The sequence below is a fragment of the Rhinopithecus roxellana genome, chromosome 18, assembly GCF_007565055.1.
Source record: "Rhinopithecus roxellana isolate Shanxi Qingling chromosome 18, ASM756505v1, whole genome shotgun sequence".
NCBI lineage: Eukaryota > Metazoa > Chordata > Mammalia > Primates > Cercopithecidae > Rhinopithecus > Rhinopithecus roxellana.
In genome coordinates, this window is record NC_044566.1 from 66,337,205 (window position 1) to 66,361,210 (window position 24,006).

The following is a 24,006-nucleotide window of genomic DNA, read 5'->3' on the forward strand; positions in this document are numbered from 1 at the left end:
CACGCCTGTAACCTCAGCACTTTGGGAGGCCGAGGTGAGTGGCTCACGAGGTCAGGAGATCGAGACCATCCTGGCGAACACGGTGAAACCCCGTCTCTACTGAAAGTACAAAAAATTAGCCGGGCATGGAGGCGGCGCCTGTAGTCCCAGCTACTCGGGAGGCTGAGGCAGGAGAATCGCTTGAACCTGGGAGGTGGAGGTTGCAGTGAGCTAAGATCACACTATAGCACTCCAGCCTGGGGGACAGAGCCAGACTCTGTCTCAAAAAAAAAAAAAAAAAAAAAAAAAGAAAGAAATTATTTAGTCTTATTCTTCAGATTGCTTATTTATTTTCTTTTCTTACTTTTCTACTGGGTATTGAACATTTTCCAACTTATTAATAAGGGCTTTTTATGTACTTTGTGATTAACCCTTAGTCATGTATATTTTTCTTTTTGAATTTTGGTATGGTAAACTTACAGACACAGAAGGTTAAAATATAGATTAAATACATAACATACACAATATTTTCCTGGGAGTTTTACCTTTATAACATGCTCATTAAAACTTTTCCCAATTCCAAAAACATGGAAATGATTTTTTTAACATTTTCTCACATAAAATTTATTTGAAATTTTATTGAATAAGATAGAAGCTTTAACTTATAAACGTTTTAAATAGTTCAGCAATTGCCTCAATATCATTTATTAAACATGCTACATTTTCCTCACTGATTTGCTAATTTATGTACTATATTAAATCCCTACATACAGTTTTTCAGCATTTATTATTCCAATTATTCCAGGTGAACTTTGAAATCGGCCAGTAATATCCAAATAATTTGGAATTTTGACTGAAATTTTGTTAAATTATTTCTGGAAGAATTTATAATATGTATTTTATTCATATTTTCTTTTGTGTCCCTTAGAGTGATGGTATGTACATTTTTTAATCTAGTCATAAGCTTTCTGTTAAATGGATTCCTCATTGCCCGAGAAACTGGATCTAGTTCCTTAATTTTCTAACTGTTTGTTATTAATAATTAGATACTATAGTATGTAATTTGTAAACAAAACTATTCTGGTTTGTTTGGATAGATTTTAGTTCCTTCTTGAGTCCAAATAGATGAAAATAATTACCAGTTTATCCCTACCTTTTCTTTCTGTTTTTATTATCTATGATAGTGAAGAAATTTTTCTTTTAATTCCAAACTCCCATGTCTTATCATTTTATGTAAGTCTGACATTTTAGTTGTTCTATCTCAGATTAAGGAAGTATATCCTCCTCTTCCTTGCTTATTAAGTGTCTTTATCAGATTGTACACTCAATTTTCAATGTTCTTATTAAACATTGTTAGGGATATTGGTAGATTCTGAAAGTCTTACTCTGATATTTATTGTCTATTTTAAACTTGTAATAATAAAGTTCCTCAAGTTTTAGCTCAACACACAGCTACCTCAAAAGAGGCTACTTCCCAACTTTTGTTGAAATTAGGCCATGCACTTAATTTCTGGCCAATGGAATGTGTGCACGTGATGTCAGCAACACGTGGCTTACTTCCTTATAGGTAACTCCTTTTTCTAGGCTCTCTACTGACTTCCTCTAGACTTTTTCCTTCTGGCATGTTAGGAAATAGCAACAACTGGAATAGCCACCTTGGACCGAGAAATGGAAGCTAGTTGTTGAATTCAGTAGAGTCCACCTACCTGATTGAAAACCTGGACTCACTCAAGAAGCAGAGTAGTTTATCAGGCAGGACCACTGTCTTCCTGAGACAAGAGACTCAGGTAAGGGAGATACATATGTGTGTGTGTGTGTGTGTGTGTGTGTGTGTGTATATATATATGCACAAATACTTATATATGTATGTATAATTTAAATAAATTTAATGTAAAATATAAATATATATACAGGTATACACAAATTTATACATTTATACACAAATATTTAAGTCATTGTGTTCTAGTGTTTCTTAAAACAGCTAAGTCTATACCCTAATATATACATCAATCAATATAAGTTAGTCTAATAATCTTTCAATATCATGCAAAATTTATTGACTACTATTTAACTTATGGATTTTACACGTGGTTTTATTAATGAACTGGCCTGTACTTGAGAGAGGCAAGACGGTGTGAGAGCATGACTGAAGCCAGACTTCGTCAGTCTGAATCAGGTTTCTCTTTCTTTATGGCTCCAACCTTGAAGATATTTACCATCTCTGTGATTTATTTCCTTCGCGTTTAAAATTGGGAAAGTCATTGCACATATTCCAGTGATTGATGTGATCATGAAATAAGGAAATATAAGTAAAGGGCTTTAGATAGTGCCTGGCACAGAGCAATGCTCAATGAATGCCACCTATTACTACTGTTATTGTAAGTGTGAATGTGTGCATCTTTTGCTCTTCTTGTTGTTATCAGGTTTTAGTGTCTGGGTTATCCTGCTGCCTTTATTGAATCCGTGTTTGTTTTTTCCCATTTTTAATTCCTTTGTCATGGAACAGTTTAGCTAGCATCGCCATCATCATTGTTTTGAAGTTTGCGGGCTTTCCTTTACATAGTTTTAATTTATCCTGACGAAGTTGGGCTGCCTCTTTTCTTTTCCATGACTATTTTACCTTCTTCTGTTGATCTTATTCTAGGATTGGCTATTCCTGGAAATTATCTCTTATAAATCACCATCATAGGGCGGAGGCTTCCTGAAAGTTAATATTTGCCTAAAACCACAGCTTAAACGCCCCCATATAGTTTGTGGCACAGGTCTCTCTATGTCCAAGGAATTGCTGTCTGCCACATCAAAGTGAAATTACTGGGACAGTTCAGATTAAGTATTGAAATTATCCAAACCTCTCAACTCCCGTTTCCTTTCTTCAGCAAAGGCACATGACTTGTGAACAAAGGTGCCTGTTCGGCCTGTTCATGCACACAGCATGATAGTCATAAGACAGTACAGGATAGAGGAGATGGGGACCAGAGACAAGTCATGTTGCTGCAGTTTTCAAAACGTGCTCTCCTACGTCTTCCTGTCACCCCTCTCAAAACGACTGAGAATGTCTATATGTAATGAACATTCTGGGAAATATAATTAACTACATATCATTCGCCCTTCTGCCAAAAAGCAATAGCTGAATGATCAGGCTACATGGAGAAGCAGTTATGGTTGTTCTAGTGGTTTGAATTGCTCCCCGACGTTGGCCCCAACAACAACAACAACAAAATATATATATATACACACACACACATACACACACACAACAAGTTCTAAACCCCAGTGCCATGAATGTGACTTCATTTGGAAATAAGGTCATTGAAAATGCAATGAAGTTGAGATCATGCTGTATTAGGGTAGGCCCAGACCCAGTGAGTGGTGTGTTTAGTGGATACAGGAGAGGGAGATATTTTATTGTAAGTAAAAGATGAAGGGCACAGTGGAGTGCACCTGTAGTCCCAGCGACTTGAGAGACTGAGGTGGGAACCCAGGAGTTCAAAGCTGTAATATGCTGTGATTGCACCACTGCACTCCAGCCTGGGCCACAGAGCAAGACCTCATCTCTGTTTAAAAAAAAAAATGATTAATTAAAAAAGATCAAAGATAATGAATGCATCAGGAAAATAGGATGATTTATTCTAAAGCACATTATATGCCCCAAAATGGCCAAGATTCTGAGGCTGTTTAACTGATTTCCATTGAGTGAGTGCCTCTGAATAACTAAAGTCCAACTGAAGTCCAGAATTCAACCTACCTAAAAACACTTTTAACATTGATATTTCAAAGACTTGTATTCCCAAGGGTTTCTCTGAATGTAAGAAGTAAATTACTAAATCAGATGTATATGTATGAGGTGATTTTATTCCCACCTGAGGATGCTGAAAAACAGATATAAATATTTGTCTATAGAGAATGGTATGCATATTTATTGAGATCTTTAGTTTACTTTTAACATACGTGTTCAAAGAAATCACAGGCATGCTGCTGTCAGTTTTCCAGCGGTAGTTCTAAACATCAATAAAAGTAACCAAACAGGGTGCATATTTTTATTGGAAGCCTGGTTTAGCAACTTCAGAAATATTTTTAGTAGGAAAATATCATAGAAGTATCACAGCCATTCTGTTACAAATTCGACTAATTTATTATCTAAGGGAAATAACCCAAATTTCTCTCCTACTCACAGAAATGCTGTAGAAATTTGCGTGTGCGCGTGTGTGTGCACACATGTGTATGTGCACACATTTCAGGCTTATAAGCCCAATCTTATTTCACAGGAAGGAACACTAGTTCTTTTAGATTTTTAAAGCAGATTAATGATATTAATATTGAAGTTTACCAGAAGATCCCTGAAATTTTCTAGAACTGATTACAGAATGTTCGAGATGGTACACTGGACTCATTAACTTATTTAAATACTGAGTGACTCCAATTCCTTTTTAAGACCACGACAATGCTGGTTTTCTAACTTCTCAGTCAGGAATGGAAATAGAACAAGACCGGCTTTGTGATTTACCTCTAGCAAATTGCATGGTGAAAAGAAGTTTTAGAAGCCCCACTATAGAAGACTGTACGGAGACACAGAGAAAAGAAAGGAGCATGCAAAACAGGCTGAGCGTTCCTACCCCTGCTTCCATCTCACAGACTCATAGTGGAGACACCATCTGCAGACAGCTGCCCCCAGAGGCCCCTTTTGGTTCAAGAATTTCTTGAGCTAAGATTACTCACTCAGCCTCGTAGAGATAAGAGAGACCTAAGATACGTCTCTTGTCTCCACACATTTTATTACCATTTATTTTGTTATCGCTTGTTATATAACATGAGTCCTATTCTTCCCCCTTAAATAGGGGAGATCTCTAGGTAACAATGTGAGAAAGTAAAACAGGCAGTTTTCGTAATTCTAGCTTGATAAACCTTTTCCTGAACAGAGTTTCAACACCGAGGAAAGAGGTAGATGGCATTTGAATGTAGAGTTCTTATTTTTAGGGACAATATGCAGGTTATGTTAGACTCCTATAAAATCAAATAATTACCTTCTCTCTGGCTATTAGGTCCTTTTCTCATTTTTTCTTTCTTTCTTTTTGTTCAGTTAATCTTTCAGAGAGACTTCAAGGCTATAACTGTCCTCCTAGAAAACCCCAAAACTAACGAGGAGTAAGCTTTTCAATCAGCACTTTCATATAAAAGCCCAGGTCAAGGATCACATTACCTAGAGCTTTGCTGACAGACTGGCAAACTTTTCTCTAGGAAGTGTAGCAAGATTCATTTCCCCTGGTTCTGGGTCAATAGGGATAAAACAATATGATTCGCTTCTCTCTTCGTTCCTATAGTATTTCTCCTAAGACCTGATCCTCATGCTTCCAAATAGGAAACAGGAGGACTGTTGGGATTAGCCTGTCACCTGGTCACTTAACCCCACTCTCAGCGGCCTCTAGTTATGGCAGACGGACCAACCAGGAACTCCCCACAAGCTTCCTTTCCAGGGCTTCTACCCCAAACTGTTGTCACGAAAGAAAATCAAGCCCAACTGCACTTGTCTATCACAGCGCTCCTACCTCGTTTGGAAAGAAAAATAAACAATAATTAGTGAATATTTATAAACTGATTCTGCAGGAGAAAAATTGTGGCTTGGACAATGCTAGTGTCTACCTGTGTTCAGGCATGATTACAAAGTGGTCTTGCTTTTGACTTATCTGCCATGATCATAGTAGCCTGGCCTGAAGTTGAAGTGGTTTAGGTTCAGCTGAGGGACACCATTGCCCAGCTGTGCGTGCCACGCCAGCTCCTGGATGCCAGGGGCTGCTTTTCGCTTCCTCAGTCCCCTTGATTTGGCCAAAAGCAAACAAGTTAGGCCACAGGGTCTTAATCAGTCCCTTCGGATTTTCACCATGCCTGATATTTTTCTGAACAGGAAGTTGCTTAGAGAACACAGTCTGTGGTTGGACTTGGATTAAGTTCTCCTGCTTCAGGAGATTTGTGGGATCATCGGACATGACAATAGCTGCCTAGTAGCACTTCAGAGTCTGTACAGGACACTTCAACTGATTGCAACAAAAGCAGTTATCAGGAAAAACGAAAAACAACTCTTAGATCTTGAAACAAGTTTTGAAGCCAGGGGTCGAGAATATAAAACCCAGCGAATCCAGCTGAATCTGTTTTAGAGAACCAGGTGACTTTCTTTTTTCTTAGTTTTATCATGAGCTTATTTGTCCTGCAGTATGTGGATGTAGTGAACAGTGTTCCCTATAACATGGATTTCATCTTGGCTAGTTAAGGGGAAAGCAAGCGCTGTGTGATTATCTGTAAGAACACTGCTTTGTTGGGTTTTTAGACTTTTGTTAGAGTCAAGGAGAGATTTTGGACTAACTGTCCATTTTAGTATTTCTGACATGACAATTGCAGCTGACCACAGCATGCATATAGATTTATCATAGTTGTCACTTCTGGAAATTTTATCAATAGACTTGTATAGACCTCACTTTAAAAGGTTCTGGGTAATTTTTGAATGGAAATATTATCAACTGGAGGTGTGATGACTTTAAATATTTGCAGACCTCTAACAATTATCCTGAACACACGGAATGCTTTTATGTGTGATCGGCAGGTGTCAATCACTTGTCAATATAGGAAAGAATGATCTGGTGATACACGGACTGCATTCGGAATGAAAGTATTGTTTACTGCAATAGGAAGGAGCCTGTTTTGTGTCCCTTTATGAAAACAATTTTTTTTTTTCTTTTTGAGACAAAGTCTCACTCTATCCCCCAGGCTGGAGTGCAGTGGCACTATCTTGGCTCACTGCAACCTCCGCCTCCCGGGTTCTAGCAATTCACCTGCCTCAGCCTCCTGAGTAGCGGGGACTATAAGCACTCACCACCATGCCCAGCTAATTTTTGTGTTTTTTTTAGTTAAAATGGGGTTTCACCATATTGGTCAGGCTGGTCTCAAACTCCTGACCTAGTGATCTGCCCACCTTGGCCTCCCAAAGTGCTGGGATTACAGGTGTAAGACACCGTGCCCGTCTGAAGACAAATTTTTTGAGTCAAATTTAAAGGAAGTGTCTCTGAAGAAAACAAATTAAGTAACGTAGTCAGGGTAGCCCCAATATTAGTGTTCTCAGGATTGACCAGTCCTTGTTGATAGGACTGTAATGACCTCAGCAGAATCATTTTGATAACACGAATTAAGGTTCATATCTAAGAAGACTGAAGGTTGGTAGTAGTAATGTGAGGGAAATTTGAGGGAAATGTGAGAGTATTAGATGGCAACATAAAAAGGGAATTATTCTGTGAAGGATTTGAAAGAACACCTTTGGGGTTGTGGTCTCAGACCCAGCAAACAGTATTTAAGAACCCATTTTTCCCTATGGGCTTAGGAAAATGTTCAGAGCTTTGGGTTTCCTCACATCAAAAAAGAAAACCATAGAAATAAAATATAAATAAATATTAATAAATATATAAATATATTTATAAATTTATATTTTTATATTTATAAATATATTTATATATTTATAAATTTATATAATTTATAAATGCATAATTCATTTATAAATATGTTAATATTTATATAATATATTTATATAATATATAGATATTTACATTGTATATATTATATATTTATATTATATAGATATTTGTATAAATATATAAATATTTATATTATATTGTATATTACAAAGTGGTCTTGGTTTTGACTTATCTGCCATAATCATAGTAGCCTGGCCTGAAGCTGAAGTGGTTTATGTTCAACTGAGGGACACCATTTATATTGTTATATATATATATAAAATATCTTTATATTATATAAATACATTTATATATTATATAAATGTTTATATCATATAGTATATTTATATAAATATATTATAATATATATTATGATATAAATATATATTTATATGTATATATGTGATAAAGAATAATGATCATATTAGTGCTCTAAAGGTGGCCAGATTAGTGGTAAAGAGATAGAAAAGTGTGTGAATCAGAAATTAATCTTCTTTTATATCTCGGGTGGAAAATATCTGCTTTCTGCAGTCAGTGGCTTCTGAAAGCTTCCAAGTAATCCTTGCTCAGGAAGCAGTGAGGTATGTGTTTTATGTGAATCTGAAGATCGAAACCTTGAACTTTCCTGATACGTCAGTCATTCACAGTACCTGGTGAGGTCTTTTTTCACTGAGGCTCAAGGGCAGCTTTTCTCTGATGCCTTCACAGTCTTGCCGGGGTCGCGCCGTTCGTGGGCAGTGTGTGCCTTGGAAACGTTGTCTGCAGCGCATCTTGCAGTGAGCCCACCAATGTCAGGCCATCAGTCTCTGCTCCTGTGAAAAATATTGTGAAACAGCTTTGCTAAAATTCTATTTTCAGAATAGCCAACATCTTAGATAATCTTAATGCATATCAGGGCTTTTTAATTGGCCATTTATTTTATAGAGGTTGTTGGAGATGTCAGGCATCTCTTGGTTTCTAAAGCAGGTTGAAGATATTGACACATCTAAAATCATGTACCTACTGGCCAGGCGCAGTGGCTCACGCCTGTAATCCCAGCACTTTGGGAGGCTGAGGCGGGCGGATCACGAGGTCAGGAGATCAAGACCATCGTGGCTAATAGGGTGAAACCCCATCTCTACTAAAAATACAAAAAAAAATTAGCCGGGCGTGGTGACGGGCACCTATAGTCCCAACTACTCGGGAGGCTGAAGCAGGAGAATGGCATGAACCTGGGTGGCAGAGCTTGCAATGAGCCAAGATCACCCCACTGCACTCCAGCCTGGGCAACAGAGCGAGACTCCATCTCAAAAAATAAAAATAAATATAAATATAAAATAAAATCAAGTACCTACTATCAATATAAGTGTGTGTGGGTCAGGAGGTCTGGAAAGTGGTGAGGACATTTGTGTGTGTTGATAGATTATTTAACGATTCTCCTTCAGTCAGTTGTTTTCTGTATTCAGTTACTTAATTCTTACCCATATATTCTTTTCTTACCTGCCAAATCTGAGGAAAGGGTAGGCTCTGGAAAGATTTCTTAACATATAGACATATTCAGTAAAGAAACAGACTTGGGATGACGAGGCTGAAATGTGAAGGCATGGAGTGGCTAGCTTAAGAGCAAATACATGGAAGTTAATGCAGAGGAGGGAAAAGAGGATTGGCTTTATTACCAGGGTAATATACCAGGGATATGAGTTGATGTCTCATTTTATCTGGTTTGTTTTTTATTGTTTTCTTTGAATCTCTTGGTGGATTTCCTAGTTTCCCTAAGTAAACTTCAGCATATCTTAAGAGACCTGTAGACGTCCTTCTTTGAATGATATAACCACAGGTAGCAGCTGTGGATCTCAAGAAGCGATCTGCGATGGTCCAGAACTGCTAGAGTGGGCCCATTTCTGGGGATCGCGACAGAAAGGAAGGTTTTTATGAAGAGCCGGGATTGCTTTGTGGATTTTGGAGCTGACGTTTTGTTACTGGAGAAACGTTTTCAAACTGGCATTTGGAGAGCCATTTTCATTTCTTGTAGAATGCTCAGACACTGTATGTCTCATAAGCAGTGTTTAAAACTTGCGACATTTCAGGAAAAGCTGACAAGAAGCATTCAGTTTTTGCCTGTTTTTAAAACATCATGATGTGCTACTGGGATTTGTGGTTTCACTTGTCATATTGGCACCTGGGATGGAGATCATTAAAAACTTTTTTCGAGTTTTCATGTATTGTACCCTTAGAAAAATTATATTTCTATTAATTTTAGTTGGAAAATTTTGAGAAGTGTGTTGTAAGCCATTCCAGGTAATATCTTTCTTGTTGTACAGCTATTACTCAGACCTATCTAAAGAAAGAGTTGAGTGTGAATTACCTCAAAATCAAAGTAGTCACTTTAAAATTTGAAATGCAGTATGCACCTGAGGTGCTGACAGCAAAGCCCGTGCCAAGCATTTGATCCACTGATACCCATTTTCCAAGCACGCCAGATCCTTAGATCTGCGTCTCTTCCATTTTTGCTGTGGCCAAGTTTCAAATAAGGGATCGGGAAACAGTTTAGTGATCGTAAATCACACTGATGGTTGGAAAAATAAGAAGTGTTCCTTTGCTTCTTCAGATGTGGTTCCATACATTTTTACACATCTTTTGGCTAAATCAGAAATCCAGATGCAAAATGATGGTGCTTACAAATGCAGTGTCTATTTGTGACAACCCATGGAAGAACAGAGGGCCGGGAAACCAAATAAGGCTCTTCTCCGGCATAACAAAGGGTAGGTCAATACTGCAGAAAGCAATAGGCGACAGTTTGCTTAAAAGTGGATGTGGGCCAGGCGCAGTGGCTCATGCCTGTAATCCCAGCACTTTGGGAAGACAAGGCAGGCAGATCATGAGATCAGGAATTTGAGACCAGTCTGGCAAACATAGTGAAACCCCATCTGTACTAAAAATACAAAAAAATTAGCCGGGTGCGTCAGTGTGCACCTGTAATCCCAGCTAGGCAGGAGAATCACGTGAACCCGGGAGGCAGAGGTTGCAGTGAACCAAGATCACACCACTGCACTCCAGCCCAGGTAACAGTGCGAGACTCCATCTCAAAAAAAAAAAAAAAAAAAAAAAAAAAAAGTGGATGTGGTTGCCATTGCTGTGTCTGCATTCCACCAAATGATTTATTCAGCCAAAATACTGTATTCACTGCAGTGGATAATATTAAGGAAATATTTTTACCTGCTATTAAATGGTACATAGTAACAGCTTCACGTTGACTTTTAAAAATTCCAGTCTTTCTGATAGGACAATTGAGGATTCTTTCCTTATTTCTCCTTTTCTTTATTTCCCAAAGTATTTTTAAATAATAAAAGCATGTTACTTTTCTAGTCATAAAAATGTATTTAAAAGTCCCTATCCTGTCTTGGAGACACTATTTAAATTCTGCTGTTGTCCCTGGTTCATCCCCTCATGACATCACCTTCTCCAGCTCCCCTCTAGCATGTATTTCTGGCGGTGGGGAGTCTTCATTCAATGCTTATGTGTTAAGTATCAATTTAAGCAGAAGTCATTTTTTTCCCAGTGTAATTGCAGGAGCATTGGCTGTCAGGATAATTTATGCAGGCTTTGGTATGTCTTGGAGTAGTAATATAACATTAGCACAAAGTAGATATTTGGTGCACCCTAAGCTTTCTCTTCTGACGTTTCTTCTCCCTGCTTTCCATAGCCCTCTTTCTATGCCTTTTTAAGAAGAAAAAGAAAAGAAAAGAAAATGTACCAAATTTCAAACCCTTAAACTCTGGCTTAGAACATTTCTATCAGGTTTAGTATCTTTATATTCCAACCATCCACTCTGAACTTCGTCTTGCATTGAGTAAACACCTTCCTTCTTGTAGACTAATGTCTCCCTATTTATTACCTCCAGTCTCCAGATCTCTGTCCCCACGTCTCTCTATTTATTACCTCCAATCTCCAGATCTCTGTCCCCACCCCAACCTTAATTTGGGAAGAAAGATAGTATTTTTAGTAACTTTATGTTGGATAATAATATAATGGTGGTTATTTTAACAGCTGAAATGTTCTAGTTTCTTCAGGGTCTTACCTTTATTTTATTAAGCATGTTTCCTTTATACTTGTATTGTAATTAATTGTGCTCATTTTATTTCATTTTTATTTTTATTTGTGATGGTTAATACTGAGTGTCAATTTGATTGAAGGATACAAAGTATTGATCCTAGGCGTGCCTGTGAGGGTGTTACCAAAGGAGACTAACATTTGAGTCTGTGGCCTTGGGAAGGCACACCCACCCTTAAACTGGGTGGCCACAGTCTAATCAGCTCCCAGCAAAGCTAGAATATAAGCAGGCAGAAAAATGTGAAAAGAGAGACTGGCCTAGCTTCCCAGCCTACATCTTTCTCCCGTACTGGATGCTTCCTGCCCTCGAACATCAGACTCAGGTTCTTCAGTTTTGCAACTCAGACTGGCTCTCCTTGTTCCTCAGCCTGCAGATGGCCTGTTGTGGGATCTTGTGATCGTGTGAGTTAATACATAATAAGCTCCCTTTTAAATGTATGGATGGATGTGTGTGTGTGTGTGTGCGTGCGCGCGTGTGTATGTATATATATTCCATTAGTTCTGTGCCTCTTGAGAACCCGGACTAATACACTTGTAACATTCCATTTTTAATGACAAAAATGCCTCTACTTTTCAAATATATACAAACTCTGACCATTTATCACCATTTCCACTGCTACTGTCATTTCTCTCCTGCATGAGTCAGTGACTTCCTAACAGATCTCACCACTCTTCCCATTTCTCTTCTTTACTCCTTCATTCTGTAAGCCAGTAACCAGAGTCATCCTTTTAAAACATTAAGTCCAAGAGAGTCACTCTCTTGCTCAAAGCCATTTAATTGTTCCCCATTTTATCCAGAATAAAGCCCAAAGTTACTGCAATGACCATTAAGCCATACACAGCTTAACCCTACCCCTTTGATAGCTTCCTACTGCCATCTCATCTCGTTCTGCGCACCAATAGCATAATGCCTTCCACCCACGGTGGCCTCCTCACTGTTCTCAGAACAACCCCCACTCTACCCAGGCACAATCTCAATGCTTTGCACTCACCGTTCCCTGACAGAAATGACCTTCCCCTCTACTTCCAGATGGTTAAATCCCTTCCTTTATTTAAATCTGCTGAAATGTCATCTTCTCAATGGGACCACCCCACTTCACATGTCAACCCCAACCCCTACCTATGCTCACATCCCTTCTCCTTATCTGGATTTGTTTATTGTTCTATAACATGTCACCATTTTACATACCCACTATGTTTACTGTTAATGTTCTGCCTTCTTATGATAACATGTGAGCCTTAGGAGGTCTGGGTCCCTCGTCTGTGTATACACAGATGTTTCCTCAAACGTGTGTAACAGCGAGTGGCATCTAGTAAAGTACAATAACTTTTTATGAAGTCTGAATAAACTCCGCCACAATCCCAATGCCACTGTGTCAGATGGTGAATCTCGTGCTTCACTCCCAACTTGCCCAACCTTAAATTTGCATTTTCCACTCTGCCCCAAACTCCAGGCTTTAGGCACTGAAGAAACACTGGCTCCAGAATCAGGATCAAGAACACATACTCAGTAAGATCTCTCAGAACTACAATAACATTCTAGGCATTAGAATTCTAATAGTTCATATAAATCTCTTAGATGCCACAGTATTATAATTTAAGTGAGGAGACTAGGCATGGCAGCAGAATATACACGGCCAAGGAAGGAGAGGTGGGTGTGGGATGGGGGGAAGATAAAATACTGCTCCCAGTTTAAAACATACATTACACCACCACCAGCACCATTACTATGAAGCACATCACCATTGCCTACCACCACCAGCACTATCATCACCAGTGTTACCACCATCATCACCACCACCACAAACACTACCTTCACAAGCACCATTATAACTACCACCATTACCACTACCATCACCATCACCACTAACATCATCACCACCACTATTATCACCATCAACACAACCACCACCTTCCCCATCCCCATCACCACCACCACAGTCACCTTCATCACCACTACCTACACAACCACCACCATCACCACCAGCACAACTGCTAATCACCACCATCTTAACCACAACTACTGTCATCACCACTACCATCTACCTTGGCAACCACAACCACCACCACCACCTTCACCACCAACACTGACACCACCACCACCTTCACCATCACCATCACAACCACCACCATGACAACTATTACCACCACCAGCATCATCACCACCATAACCACCACCACCACAATCACCATCTACACCACCAACTTTATCACCACCATCATCACCATTACCGCCATCACCACCACTTTTACTACCATCACCATCATCGCCACCAGCACAATTCCAGCTCTCACCATCACCGTCACCACCACCATCACTTCCACCACCTTCACCACCACCACAGCCTCCACAACTACCTTTGCCATCACCACTATTACCACTACCACCACCACCACCGAAACCATCACCATCACCACCATCACTGTCACTACCACCATTATCATTGCCACCATTAACATTACCACCACCATCGCCTCCACCACTTTCACTGCCACCACCAGTACCTTCACCATCACCATCACCACCATTACCACCAACACCAATGCTGAAACCACCACCAACACTACAACCATTACCACCACCACCGAAACCATCACCACCACCATCACCATTACTACTGTCACCATCACCACCACCCTCACCAGCACCATCACCATCACCATCAAATGCATACATGCACAGTCTTTCCAACCCTCAGTTTCCGTGAAAGAAAAAATCGAATCTTTCAGCAGGTGATAGAATAAATAATAATCCACAAACCTATTAGCTTACATAATACAATTTACATTGTTTTTGTATTGGGTTACAGTAGACATTTAAAATATTTCAGTAAGACAATAACCGAAAAGCTAATAGTAAGCAGTAATTTGTATTGAGATCTCCACTGGAGTCAGATTGTGCTCGCAATCTGAATGCCTTTGCTCGTGACGTTACCAGAGGGAAGAGAGAAAGGATGTTACAATATGGTCTCTGACAATCACCTACTGCAGCGGCTATCAAATACAATGCTTTTTTAAAATCCTAATAATATTGGATGTATACCATGCAGTTTGTGCAGAGAGCAGATAACACAATGGTTCACAGGAAATAAAAGAATCTAAAATATAGAATCAAGCAGGTCTCATAAGAACTTAAAATATGTTATGAAAAAAATTGAATTTAGGTGAGGTGAGAGGAGAGAGTATTGTGGAGGAAATATATTTTTCAAAGTCAGTGGACCCTAATATTTGGGGAATACAAAGTAAGGGTTCAGATGGAGACCCACATGCTAGGTGTCTAAATATCTTTAAATTATAAAACAACCTAACAAACTGTTTATCATTCCACTCTAATAAATAGCTTTATAACGACAACTTAGAATCTGGGTTTAAATTCAGCAGCATCAGGCTTTAAAAAGTCTAAGCGGGAACATGGAGCAGCTCCTGCCCTTCTCTGACCTCGCTCTGCATCACCTCACCTTGCAGGGGATCTCTTTCCTGCACTGTTGGATACACTGGTCTCAACATCTAAATTCCAGCCATATTCTACCTCTGCAAATCCACCTTCTAATTATCCCTGAGGCCTGAGGGTTCGCATACCAGCTGCACAGTCTGCCCTCAGGAAGAGTGAACAATGAATACAGGAAGAGGCCACATAGATGCTGGAAGGTCCAGGATCCCAGATAACCTTGGTCTAAAAGGAGCATGCAGGCACCAATTAGCATCCCCTTGGCCCCATGTCTTTCTTGGCCTGGAGAGAGGTGCTTGACCAGAGGAGACCAGAACAGAGACCTCTCTAAAACTCAGGGCCCAGGGCAAGTCCTTCTTGCCTGGGTTTAAGTGTAGTACTGAGAGGTGAAGCCAGCTGGACTTCCTGGGTCTAGTGGAGACTTGGAGAACTTTTCTACAAAAGATTTGTAAAATGCACTGAGCAGTGCTCTGTAGCTAGCTAGAGGTTTGTAAAATGCACCAATCAGCACTCTGTAAAATGGACCAATCAGCACTCTGTAAAATGGACCAATCAGCACTTTGTGAAATGGACCAGTCAGTAGGACATGGACTGGGACAAATAAGGGAATAAGAGCTGGTCACCCCCAGCCAGAAACAGCAACCTGGTCAGATTCCCTTCAAGTCTGGGGAAGCTTTGTTCTTTCACTCTTCACAATAAGTTGCTGCTGCTGCTCACTCTTTGGGTCCATGCCATCTGTAAGAGCTGTAACACTGGGCTGAGCGCGGTGGCTCACACCTGTAATCCCAGCACTTCGGTTGGCCGAGGCAGGCGGATCACAAGGCCAGGAGATGGAGACCATCCTGGCTAACACGGTGAAACGCCGTGTCTACTAAAAATACAGAAAAAAAGAAAAAACAGCTAGGCGTGGTGGCAGGCACCTGTAGTCCCAGCTACTTGGGAGGCTGAGGCAGGAGAATGGTGTGAACCCGGGAGGCGGAGCTTGCAGTGAGCTGAGATCCGGCCACTGCACTCCAGCCTGGGCGACAGAGCGAGACTGTCTCACACACACACACACACACACACAAAAAAATCCACAATTTAGTTTAATTATAAAAAGAAATCAGTAAACTACAATAATCAATAATCAAGGATCTATTTTTCAGAAGATTTAGAAAATCATTTTGATGACAATGCGAAATTTTAAGTGAAAAAGAAAGCATGCGATTTCCTAGGTCAGTGACAAGGGGGATATAAACACATGAAATAAAGTAACGGGAATAAAAAAAAAATAATTTTTTTATTATTATACTGTAAGTTCTGAGGTACATGTGCAGAACGTGCAGGTTTGTTACATAGGTATACACACACCATGTGGTGTGCTGCTCCCATCAACCCGTTATCTACATTAGGTATTTCTCGTGATGCTATCCCTCCCGCAAACCACCACCCCCGACAGGCCCCAGTGTGTGATGCTCTCCCCCTCCACCCGTGTCCATGTGTTCCTTTTTTTTTTTTTTTTCAAACAGAGTCTTGCTCTGTTGCCCAGGCTGGAGTACAGTGGTGTGATCTGGACTCACTGCAAACTCTGCCTCCCAGGTTCATGCCATTCTCCTGCCTCAGCCTCCTGAGTAGCTGGAACTACAGGCGCCCACCACCACACCCGGCTAATTTTTTTGTATATATATTTTTTTTTAGTAGAGATGGGGTTTCACCACGTTAGCCAGGATGGTCTCCATCTCCTGACCTCATGATCCGCTCCCCTTGGCCTCCCAAACCGTATCCATGTGTTCTCATTGTTCAACTCCCACTTATGAGTGAGAACATGCGGTGTTTGGTTTTCTGTTCCTGTGTTAGTTTGCTGAGAATGATGGTTTCCAGCTTCATCCATGTCCCTGCAAAGGACAGGAACTCATCCTTTTCTATGGCTGCATAGTATTCCATGGTGTATATGTGCCACATTTTCTTTATCCAGTCTATCATTGATGGGCATTTGGTTTGTTTCCAAGTCTTTGCTATTGTGAACAGAGCCACAATAAACATACGTGTGCATGTGTCTTTATAGTAGAATGATTTATAATCCTTTGGGTATATCCCCAGTAATGGGATAGCTGGGTCAAATGGTATTTCTAGTTTTAGATCCTTGAGGAATCACCACACTGTCTTTCACAATGATTGAACTAATTTAGACTCCCACCAACAGTGTAAAAGTGTTCCTATTTCTCCACATCCTCTCCAGCATCTGTTATTTCCTGACTTTTTTTTTAATGATCACTATTCTAACTGGCGTGAGATGATATCTCATTGTGGTTTTGATTTGCATTTCTCTAGTGACCAGTGATGATGAGCTTTTTTTCATGTTTGTTGGCCACATAAATGTCCTCTTTTGAGAAGCGTCTGTTCATATCCTTCCCCCACTTTTTGATGAGTTTTTTTTTTTTTTCTTGTAAATTTAAGTTCTTTGTAGATTCTGGATATTAGCCCTTTGTCAGAAGGATAGATTGCAAAATTTTTCTCCCATTCTGAAGGTTGCCTATTGACTCAGATGATAGTTTCTTTTGCTGCGCAGAAACTCTTTAGTTTAATTAGATCCCATTTGTCTATTTTGACTTTTGTTGCCATTGCTTTCTTCACAGAATTGGAAAAAAACTACTTTAAATTTCATATGGAGCCAAAAAACAGCCCACATAGACAAGACAATCCTAAGCAAAAAGAACACAGCTGGAGGCATAGCACAATTAAGTACATAGAGAATCCAAAGGAATCTCCAAAAAAAAAAAAAACATAGAAAAAATAAAACTACTACAATAAAGGTAAATTTACCAGGCTCACTGGATGCAATCACTATGCAAAGACCAAGTATATTTTTATATATGAGTCACAAAAATTTAAAAATGAAATTAAAAAAGAATATCATTCATAGTAACATAAAGCATTAAAAATTAAATTCTTAAGAATAACATATTTAAATGTGCAAGACTGTACCTATAGGAGACATACTGAGGGAAATCAAAGAAGATATAAATAAACAGTGAGCCATAGTGTGTTCATGTTTTATAATATATAAACTTGTTAAGATATCACTTCTTTCTAAATTAATCTACAGACTTAATGTAGTTCCAATCAAAATCCTAGCAGTCATTTTTTGTAGAAGTTAACAGGTTGACTCTAAAATATACAAGCAACTAAAAAGAAATAAAAATAGCCAAAGCAATTTAATAATTGGGTTTTACCATTTGATTTCAAGACTTGCTCTAAAACTACAGTAATTACCAGTGATATTGGCATAAGGCTAGGCAAAATCATGAATGGAAAAGAATGAAGAGTCTAGAAATAACTTCCTCCCCACCCCTACACACACATATTTATGGTGCATTTGTTTTCAACAAAGGAAACAAAGCAATTTAATGGGGAGAAGGATAGTCTTTTCAACAAATGGTTCTAGAATAGTAGCAGATCCCTATAAAGAAAATCCACCTTAACCTGTACTTTATATCATATCTAAAAATTAACTCAATCGAGGTCATATACTTATATATAAAATTCAAAGTTATCAGCCAGCTAGGAAAGCAGTCAAAAGATAATATATTGTTATGAAGAGATTTATTAGAAAAGAAATAAAATTAACTAGCCATAAAGAAAATATTGATAAATTAGACTTACTCAGAATTAAAAGTGCCCATCAAAAGGTACAGATAGACAATTTGTAGGCAATGCAAAATACTTGAAATTTCTATATTTGAAACAGGACTTGTATCCAGAATATATTTTAAAACCCACCTAACTCAATAATAGTGATAATAATAATTATTTAAAAATTAATTTTAAAATGGGCGAGAGATTTTACCAGATACCAAAAAAAGAGGAACACACAGTGAGCAACTGAAAAGGCAATTAACGTTGGTCATCTAGGAAATTCAAGTCAGAGCCACAATCATTTCCATTTCACAACTATTGAAGACTCACAATACCACATGTTGAAATAACTGAATTCTGATATATGGTGATGATTGTGTAAAATGCTAAACCTTCTTAAGAAGCTGACAGTTTCTAACAAAGTTAAATGTACATCTACCCTATGACTTAACAGTTCTATTCCGAGTTATTCCCCCAAGAGAAATAAATGCAAATCTTCCAGGAAAAACATGTATAATAACATTTATAGTAACTTTATTCACGATAGATAAAAGCTGGAAATAGCCTCAAATTTCAGAAACAAAATGCGTAATCAAATTGTTATATTTTTATGCACATTTTTGTTTATTGCTTTTTTTTTTTTTTTTTTTTTTTTACTTTTTTTATTATACTTCAAGTTCTAGGGTACATGTGCATAACGTGCAGGTTTGTTACATATGTATACTTGTGCCATGTGGGTGTGCTGCACCCATCAACTCGTGAGCACCCATCAATTCGTCATTTATATCAGGTATAACTCCCAATGCTATCCCTCCCTCCTCCCCGTTCCCCATGATAGGTCCCGGTGTGTGATGTTCCCCTTCCCGAGTCCAAGTGATCTCATTGTTCAGTTCCCACCTATGAGTGAGAACATGCGGTGTTTGGTTTTCTCTTCTTGTGATAGTTTGCTAAGAATGATGGTTTCCAGCTGCATCCATGTCCCTACAAAGGATGCAAACTCATCCTTTTTTATGGCTGCATAGTATTCCATGGTGTATATGTGCCACATTTTCTTAATCCAGTCTGTCACAGATGGACATTTGGGTTGATTCCAAGTCTTTGCTATTGTGAATAGTGCCGCAATAAACATACGTGTGCATGTGTCTTTGTAGTAGAATAATTTATAATCCTTTGGGTATATACCCAGTAGTGGGATGGCTGGGTCATATGGTACATCTGGTTCTAGATCCTTGAGGAATTGCCATACTGTTTTCCATAATGGTTGACCTAGTTTACAATCCCACCAACAGTGTAAAAGTGTTCCTATTTCTCCACATCCTCTCCAGCACCTGCTGTTTCCTGGTTTTTTAATGATTGCCATTCTAACTGGTGTGAGATGGTATCTCATTGTGGTTTTGATTTGCATTTCTCTGATGGCCAGTGATGATGAGCATTTTTTCATGTGTCCGTTGGCTGTGTGAATGTCTTCTTTTGAGAAATGTCTGTTCATATCCTTTGCCCGCTTTTTGATGGGGTTGCTTTTTTCTTGTATATTTGTTTGAGTTCTTTGTAGATTCTGGATATTAGCCCTGTTTATTGTTTTCAAATTGATTTTTAGAATAGTTTTAGATTTACAGAAAAACTGAAAAGATAGTAAAGACAATTCCCATATGCCCAATATCCAGTTTTCCCTGTTATCATCTTACATTGCTATGGTAGGTATTACAATCAAGGAACCAAACTTGAGGCAGAAGAATAGGGTCTAGAAATAGGAACCCTAAGGCCAACCCATAGCTGCCTTCTTGGAAATGAACTAAGAGGAAAACCCCACCTCTCCACGAACACTAATATAAGGGGCCAAATGCCCCTCTCTCTCCAAACCTCTCCTCCCCTACCTCGTGAACGAGAATGTTTGTAATTGGTTCATTCTGGAACCTTCATTTGCGTATACATCACAGGCAGGATGCCTCTGATTGGTCCTGGGCAGAATCCTGCCACTGACTGGTCTTGGGCAAAATCCTTCATTTGTATAAGGTGTAACTTATCAGAGGCTTCTAAAGGGTACTTAGGGGTGTTACCATGTTTTTTTATTTCAATTAAAAACCCAAGAAACATTACAGTCAGGGCTCTTGAGCCACTTGCGTGGGCCTGCTCCCACTCTCTGGAGGGTACTTTTGCTTCAATAAATCCATGCCTTACTCTTCTGTTGTTTGTTTGTGTGTTTTGTTCAATTTATTTGTTTTTTGTTTGTTTGTTTGTTTTTTTGAGACGGAGTCTCGCTCTGCCGCCCGGGCTGGAATGCAGTGGCCGGATCTCAGCTCACTGCAAGCTCCGCCTCCCGGGTTCACGCCATTCTCCCGCCTCAGCCTCCCGAGTAGCTGGGACTACAGGTGCCCGCCACCTCGCCCGGCTAGTTTTTTGTATTTTTTAGTAGAGACGGGGTTTCACCGTGTTAGCCAGGATGGTCTCGATCTCCTGACCTCGTGATCCGCCCGTCTCGGCCTCCCAAAGTGCTGGGATTACAGGCTTGAGCCACCGCGCCTGGCCAATTTATTTGTTAAATATGCCAAGAACCTGGACAACTTGCACTCAAGACTTTCATCCGGTAACAAACTAATACACTGTCATTAACCAAAGCTCATGGTTTACTCAGATCTTATTTTTACTTCATCTCCTTTTTCCCATCCAGAATACTACATTACATTTAGACATCGTATCTCCTTAGGCTTTCTTGACTCTGACAGTTTCTCATTCTTTCCTTGTTGTTGATGACCTTGAGAGTTTTGAGGAGTACTAGCCATGTAATTTGTAGAATGTCCCTTAATTGAGGTTCATCTGATTATTTTCTCATGCATAGACTGGTGTTATGGTTTTGGGGAAGAAAGAGCGGTGTTGATCACATTATATATATATCAAGAATATATACTCTGTGAACGTGATCCATCACTGTTGATATTGACCTTGGTCACCTGGCTGAGGTGGCATTTCTCAGGTTTCTTTACTGTAGTTACTTTTTTTTTTTTTTTTGCCCTTTCCATATTGTGCTCTTTGGAGGAAGGTGCTCTGTACAGCTCACACTTAGGTGCAGGGAGTCATGCATTCCCTCCTTGAAGGTGAAGTAAATTCTAGTATTTTTATATTAATGAATACTCAGCAATTTTTCTAGGGAAAAAGGACAGAAAGAAAAAGGAAGGAGCACAACTGAGACAAGGAACAACATAGTTGAACTTCACAAACATTAGGATGTGTGAAAGAATCCAGGTACAAAAGTATACATACTGTAAGACTTATTCATGTCAAAAATAGACAAAAATAATCTGTGGCAATTAGAAGCAGAACAGTGCTTGCATCAAGGGGCAGATGACTGAACTAAAAGGGGTACCAGGGAAATTTATGTGGTTGATAAAATGTTCTATGTCTTGATTAGGATGTATTCATAACATTCAGTTAGCTATAAACTGAAGGTCTTCTTTTTCACTTATGTAAATCATTTCTTAATTGAATTTTTTTTTCAAAAAAGAGTCTTTTGCATGTAACGTCCAAGAATTCATTTAACAATTCTGGTTAAAAGCAATTTCAGTACAAGTGTTGTTGCAGATGGTTTTTGGGGAGCTTTTAAATTTCCCTAAAAGACCTTCACAATGAAATGGAGTGAAAGAACAGCACTTACGGAAGAAGATCACTAATTATACTTGAAAACATAGAAGACAGAAACAGAGGACTAAAGATCTGCAGAGAACAAAAATCAAACTGCAGGAATATACAGTAACAGTGCTGACCTCATAAAGGAACTAAAAATAGTTTATTGAGCATCTAACTGCTACGGCCATCCAATTGGGAGAAACAGAATGCAAGGAGCTGACTAATGTCTGCCAACACACTTACCTCTAGACCCCAGTCTAGCAATGTAAAAATCGTACATCCTTTTATAGTGATCTTTGGAGATTTGCTAAATCCTTGAAGCACTCTAGTAAGAAATGACCCCTTAAATGTTACAGCTTTTCAAGGACACCCGTAGGTAGTGTGGAACTATAATGTTTAAAGCATGTGTAAAAAGGCATATAAAACAATATGGTGTATAGGATAAAAACTCGGGGCACAATTCTCACGGTCACTATTTATCTAATGAGTTGGTGGCTGCATCTCATTTTGTCTTCTGTAATTTGAGAAAATCTCTGGAAAACCAATAAGAAAACAGAGAAAATAGTCAAAATAGTTAACAAACTAAACTTCTCTGAGAATAAATAAGGAAAATTATCCAGCTTCCTGAAGACAAGTAAATCACAAAACTTCTTCCTGCTGAAATACAAGAAAGATAATGTATTCTTCATGGAAATTGGAGTTCTCAGAAAAACTAACCACTCTGGGATTTAGCACTGACCATGAAGCAAAAAAGAAAAAAAATCTGGTGCCTTTACATTGTATATTTGTCCTTGGATGGGAGAGGATCAGGATTGTTATACAAATTTTTTTTCATTACTTCATTTACATTAAGTCTAGAAGTATAAAAAAGAGCATGGAACAGGGAGTTTGAGGTCCAGAGACTTTTTTAAACTACATTTAAAAAATGGTGGGACTAAGTATTTAATTATTAAAGCAAAAACCAGCCTCTGAAGTTTTGAATTAAATGAAGTATTAAAATATTAATGCAGAAAATCACACATTCTAGTGAAAAACAAGAAAAATACAGACTTTAATCATACCAACTTCAATTAAATCTTCCTTCTAGCACATCTAGATTTTAAGCAATCACTTATTCTACCAACATTAATTGGGGACAGATACTGTTCTCAGCACTTGGTTTTCTGTGATGAACAAACAGAATTCCAGCTGTCAAATAATACATTGTTTGCATTTTTTGAAATTTTTTTGTTTTGCCTTGTTTTTTGAAATAGTATTATTTCAAGACTGGGAGAAAGAGAAGATCTGCTCTCAGAATCCCTTCTAATCTCATAATTTTATTAAACATCTTGTTGCCAACTCGAGATCAGCATCATAACTCATACACATTGGTAAGAGCTTAAATAAATATATAGTTATTGTTGGGCTTTGAGAAAGGATATTAAATTACATACCGAGGGAGCTAAGGCCAACATAAAGGAACACTTACATCTCTGTTTTCACATTGCATGGGGTTTTTATTCCAAAGAACTCCTGAGCTTAAGCTATTTATTTAAGCATTTCTCCAATATCACAATATCAACTGGTTATTGCATTCTATGTACCTTGATTTTTTCACTATTTAATGAGTATTTTAAGTTGTTTCATGTTAAACTCGATGTGTTTAGATAACAAACAGTTACTCAGACAAATGAGGGTTAGTTTTCTTTATATCTCTGTATCTAAAAGTAAAAATAGAGATAGATGTTTACTACTAAGAAATGGTACTGGGGCCTCATCAGT

At 38.7% G+C, this 24,006-nt stretch overlaps 1 pseudogene; it reads right to left on the reverse strand.

Moving 5' to 3' along the window:
* LOC104682616 overlaps positions 1-24,006 on the reverse strand; it is a 63,670-nt pseudogene that overhangs the window by 20,643 nt on the left and 19,021 nt on the right.